Source organism: Miscanthus floridulus, chromosome 6 (genome assembly GCF_019320115.1).
Source record: "Miscanthus floridulus cultivar M001 chromosome 6, ASM1932011v1, whole genome shotgun sequence".
NCBI lineage: Eukaryota > Viridiplantae > Streptophyta > Magnoliopsida > Poales > Poaceae > Miscanthus > Miscanthus floridulus.
In genome coordinates, this window is record NC_089585.1 from 115509878 (window position 1) to 115515838 (window position 5961).

The window sequence follows — 5961 nt, forward strand, 5'->3', positions numbered from 1 at the left end:
CTTAATTCAATCAGGCACAAAGCACAACGAGCCCTATGTTTTAATAACTAGACCCAACATGGTGGAATACAGAGGAATGACAGGGCTATCACCACCTGCCAACTAGCACAATCTATCCGGGGATCTAGCCATATCTACAGGCAAGATATAGCCTAAGCACCACGCTTAATCTATAAACTCGCTGCTTCAATCCGAGCTCCGGTGAAATGAGATCGAAGCACCCTAACCAGATGGTAGAACAAGTACTAACGATGAATGGACTAATAAACACTAAGATAACTATGATGATAATGCCAGAGAAGAAGCACCTAAGCTCACTAATGATGGACAAGAGCAAGACAGGACTTGAACTAAGCAAATCTATATTACTGAATAAAGTACTGAACAAAGTAGAGTACGGTCGGTGTTTTGTACAAGCACCAGCAAGTAAATTTATAGTGATGCGCGTTAGGCCTGGATGGTGCACTAAAGGACATAATGTTTATACTGGTTTAGGCCGAATGTCCCTACGTCCAGTCTGTTGCTGCTTGTGTTATTAGCACCGAAAAATGGTTCATAGTAGGAGGTACAAACGGTCGAGAGAGGGACTGGTCCCAAGTCTCTGATGGAAGGGTTGAAAAGAGGCTAAGAGCTTTGTAGCAGCTTGACTGTGTGTGTTGTGTGTTGTGCCATCAAAAGTCAGTCCCTTTGTTGGAGGAAGCGCATCCCCTTTTATAGATGAGGGGGACGACTTTACAAGTGAGAGGGCTAGGGTGCTTATGCTACCTAGCCTTGTTGTTCACGTCTACCTAGCCTTGTTGTCCATTCTGGTGGGTGCGAAAGGATGATAAGCACCTACAATACTGTCGATGCCTCTGTAGAATGTCAGGATGGCTACAGAGTACTGCCCCACATAGGGTATGGACTGTGGTACAGTGGTTTTGACTTATGAGCCTCGCCTAGCCTTGCTCCGCATGCCTTCTGGTTCCTATGAGTCTCTATCGGAGGGACACAGGGTCAGGGTCTAGAGTAGCGCTGTGGGCAAGGTCTTTCGATTGGAGAGGGCGTCTAGAGGCTAAAGCGAGCTCTCTGATCTGGTTGACCCAAGGGGCCGAGAAGTGGATGCCGCTCCCCTATGATCATAACATGGTGACCGCACATCCATCATTTGTGGAGGACATGAGTCCTTTCCTGGACCGTAGTGGTTGTTGCATATCTACATTGGGTTCTGTGTCCCAGAACTGAAGGTGGCGCCTACAACTCTACAGGGCGAAGAGCACGCACCCGCAACACTTTTCAGGCTCTACTACGCCTAGAAGGGTCTAAAGCACCCATCCCACCATTCCCTGGCAGTACTTTTCCTGCCGGGGTGCAGGGTATGATCCTTGAAGCTGCGGTTGACCCAAACGTCTTGTCCTACCCTGCACCTATCATCATGAGGGAACGGGGAGAGGTTGTCAGGTAAGACAAAACCAGTCCTTGGACATCGAGTGAGGCGAGGTTCATCCTCGGATGTCGGGCAAGGTGGAGACCAGTCCTTATCCCTCATGCGAGACTGAGCCTGTCCTTCGGGGGTCGGGCGAGGCGAAGTCTATCCCTCAGCCCTCGGGCGAGGTGGAGCTGGCCCAAAGGCGTTGGGCGAGGCGGAACCAAACTCCCGTCATTCGGGCAAGGAACGTAGCGGCGCCATTGTCTGTCCAGAAGTTTTTAATGTTCGATGGTTATTGGTTCCACCTCCTGGGGTACCCCGGTGTTAGGTCCCCGATAGTAGCCCTTGAGCCCCCAGGCGATTCAGATAGAATCATCTGGGGGGTGTTTTCAATTTCATCGGAGTTAATTTGCCAGAGGGTGCACGCGAGCACACCCGATGGGTGTAGCCCCCGAGCCTTCGGGTGATTCGGACAGAATCATCCAGGGGGTGTTTTCAATTTCATCGGAGTTAACTTGCCAGAGGGTGCGCGTGAGCGCACCTGATGGGTGTAGCCCCTGAGCCCCTAGGTGACTCGAGTAGAGTCGCCCAGGGGGTAGTATCGGACCCTTCGCGGGTAAGGTTGAAGAACTTGGTTTTTTGTCGACGGGATATTTTTAAGGGAATCATGGTATTCCGTTCGCGGGAATTTTACTCAGTGCCGGCCTAGCTAGGTCCTGACTATGGATCAAGGCCCTGGTGATGCTTGTGTCTTTGAGTTCTAGTTTCTCGTAGGCCCATTCTTTGTTGGGGCGGCCATTGAGTTGGTTTGGGCCGACCCCCGGTCATCATGGGCCCAGACGGATTAGGGAAGAGATTTTTCTGGTCCACGTCCCCTCTGTGGGAAAAGAGTTCGGTCGCTTTCGGAAGGCGAACCATCCAGCATGATTTTGGTGGGAGAGGATAGGGATCGCGGGCACGTGTCCCACGATGTGACGCGATGGTGTGCATGGTAGGCCTAGAGATCGAGGCGGACGGTTGCCCTTCTCGCATTCGTCGCCCCTATAAAACCACGGGGTTTGCCCCCAGAGTTCCATATTTCGCCCCCTTGCCTTTGCGTCTGAAACCTCCGCCGCCAATCGCCCTAGCCTCCTATGCCCACGCTGCCACCGCCATCAAACTCGCTGCTACCTTCTGCGCCCACACTGCCACCACCGTCAAACTCGCTGCCGCCGTTGTCGCAATGGACCCGAGGTACAAATCCAACATCTCCCTTCGGTGCCTGGAGGGCCTTGTCCATCAAGGCCTCCTTTGCCCATTGACCACTGCTGAGGAGTGGCGACTGCTCGATGAGGAGGAGGAGCCACAGCCGCCTGAAGGGTATGTCGTGTCTTTTGCTCACTTCCATGAGCGGGGATTTGCCATGCCCGCCCATCCATTTTTCCAGGGATTGCTGGACTATTATCAGGTGGAACTACAACACCTTACCCCCAACGGGATTTAGCACATTGCGGCATTCATCACCTTGTGTGAGGGGTTCTTGGGGATTGATCCCCACTTTAACCTATGGCGGTATATCTTTGCCATTAATCTGGTGAAGAGGCGGGTTGGGCCGCATGAGCTGTATGCATCGGTGGGGTACGCCAGCATCCACCTCCGCAACAACTGAGGGAGGATGTACCGCTAATGCATTTGTCCACCTCCAACAAGGGGTGTCATTCACAATGGTTTTATCTCAAGAATGACGCCACCGCCCCCTTGCTAGCTTTCACCGAGCGCTACATCTTGGAGGCCCCAGGGTCATGGGGGTGGGGCGTCCCAGGCAATGGGAAGAAGCAACTCAACAGCCTTCTCGCCGCCATCCAAACTCTGAAGTAGAGGGGCATGAAGGGGTCGGGGATCATCGGTGCCTACCATGTGAGGAGGGTGGCTCCGCTGATGGCACGCGCACTTCCCTTATATCAGATGGTGCCCGAAGCATCGTTTGAAGGGACGGTGCTCATCGACGAGGCGCTCCCTTTCTCTAAAGTGGCGCAGCGAATCAAGGAGGCGATGGAGCCCACGAAGGACTCTGTTGGCGCTATCCTTGACTTCATGTATCCGGTGCTGGGACATCCCCCGATGTGACTAGAACCGGGGTTTGTTGACTTTGTAAGGTTTCTTGCCTCTTGCTCCTTTCTTCTCTTGTAATTTCTGATCCTACGATGTTAACCTTGGGATGGTGGGACCAGCCGAGGGGACTGCACTTCAAGGATTGCCCAGCTCTGTTGCCAAAGGACCCAGCCCGAGTGGTAGTGAACCATGCCATGGCTAGTTGGGAGAAGAAGACACGAGAGCTTGCGAAGAAGGAGATACAGAAGCAGCAAGCTCAAGATCAAGGAGAGGAGACAAGCAGTGAAGATGATGATGATGATGATGAGTCGGATGAGGAAGCAGCCAGCGTGGATTGGGGTGACCTGGTGAATGAGGACTTGTTGCCCCCATGGGGACCCTTCCCATTCCACACGGAGGGAAGCGAGTCTATGGGAGCAGTGGAGCTGGGCCCACCCCTAGGTCCGATGGGAGCCGGTGGATCCACCGCTACCCTCGGGGTGCCGGTGGAGGATTGGTGGATGGGAGGGGTCAGATCTGAGACCATCCCCATGGTGCTGGTGGAGGGAGGTGGCTCCGATGCCACGCCCCGAGAGGTGATGGAGGGGAGCGGCTCTGGTGCTGCATCCCATGAGACGGTGGAGGGGAGCGGCTCTGGTGCCGCACCCATGAGACGGTGGAGGGGGGTGGCTCTGGTGCCATGCCGCATGAGATGGTGGAGGGGAGCGGCTCTAGTGCCGCGCCCCATGAGACAGTGGAGGGGAGCGGCTCTGACACCACACCCCGAGAGGTGCTGGAGGGGAGCGGCTCCGACGCCCCACCCCGAGAGGTGCTGGAGGGGAGCGGCTTCAACACCATGCCTCGAGAGGTGCTGGAGGGGAGCGGCTCCGGTGCCGCGCCTCATGAGACAAGGGAGACGAGCCTCCCTGCCTCAGAGCAGGGGGCAGGCTCAAAACGCTCCCGCCCGTATGAGTTGGAGCAGGGGTCCAGGGGTTCATCCCCGAAACGTACCCGCCGCCCAAAAGCGTTAGAGTACGTCATGGACTCCCCTCGTTGTTCCCTTTATTTTTCTGTTCCGATCTTATATTTTTCCTCTTTTTCAGATTCTTGCGACGGGGCCACCCTCTGGGGCCAGTGCCCAAGAAGAGCCTTGCCCTTCAGACGAGATGGCTGGTGCTGCTCGACGTCGCCCCTGTTTTGGGCAAGAGCATTGTGGCCTTGTTGGCCGGTCCGGCGGCGCTAGCCCCTTGGTGGTTGCTGAACAAGCGACCATGACTACGTCAGGCCAGGAGCAGCCGGACGCAGCCGTGGTCATGTCCGAGGGGGTGGCGCAGTCCACGCCTCTGGTGGCCACAGAGATGGCACCCGACGCGGATTGGCTAGAGTTGGATGCGGCCATAGTGGCGTCCGAGGGAGCGGCACAGTCTGCGCCACTAGAGGTATAGATGGGGGAGGCCACGATCACGTCAGGCCTGGCGGGGTCGGATGCGGCCGTGGTGGCCTCCGAGGTGGGCCGGATGGGGGAGTATATGGCCGGTGGGTCTCCGAGCATCTTGGCAGTGGTGGGAAGGACTCGCCGACCATCTCCCCTAGCCCTGTTATCGGGGGGCAGTGGTTCCCCCATGCGGAGCGAGCTAACGCTCCATTGGATGGTTGCTCGGGATCCGTCGTTGGCTCTGTTCTCGCTTGATGATGTTGCCGAGAGTGTGGAGTGGGAGAACCTTGACATCGGGTTCTCGGCCATGATCAATGCCTTGAACCAGGCCAACGGAGCCTTGCGTGAAATCATCATTCCTTCTAGCCAGGTATTTGCCCTGTTCTCCTCCTTTTCGTATCCTTGTGTTTTCATGTTTTTTATACCGGTCTTCTTTTCAGAATCTTGCTGCCCATAGCCAGAACAAATCCTAGTTTCTCCACGAGTGAAAGGCAGAGTGGGACCGCCTCACCGAGGAGGCCTAGCTATGAGGAGATGTGAGCGCATAGCTTGCTGTCGTCCAGCAGTGGGAGGCTGAGGCACGTCGTGACATGGAGGAGTTCCATGCGATGTTTGAGGATTTGTTGGCAAGGACGAAGCTGGATGAGGAAGAGATCGCCAGGCTCTGAAAGGAGCGAGATGAGCTGCTGTAGAAGAATGCCGCGGCTAGTGAGCAGGCCGGTGAGCTCTTGGCAGAGCTGTGGATGGAGCAGGACCTCAAGCTAAAGGCTGAGGAGAGGTCCACGACGTTGCAGGAGAAGGCGAACCAGGATGTCGTGGTGGTCGATTGGGCCATCCGAGAGCGTGACGAAGCGCATTGGGAGGTCGAGGCACACTAGGCAGATCTTGGAGTCAAGGTGGCCCAACGGCTAGATGCCGAGGAAGTTTCTACTGGTCTACGCGTCGATCTCACCGAGGCGTGGGGGCTTCTTCAAGTCAAAGGTGATGAGTATGATCGCCTATCTTCCATCATCCTGGAGGTCTGTGATGACCTACGGGTGACACAAGA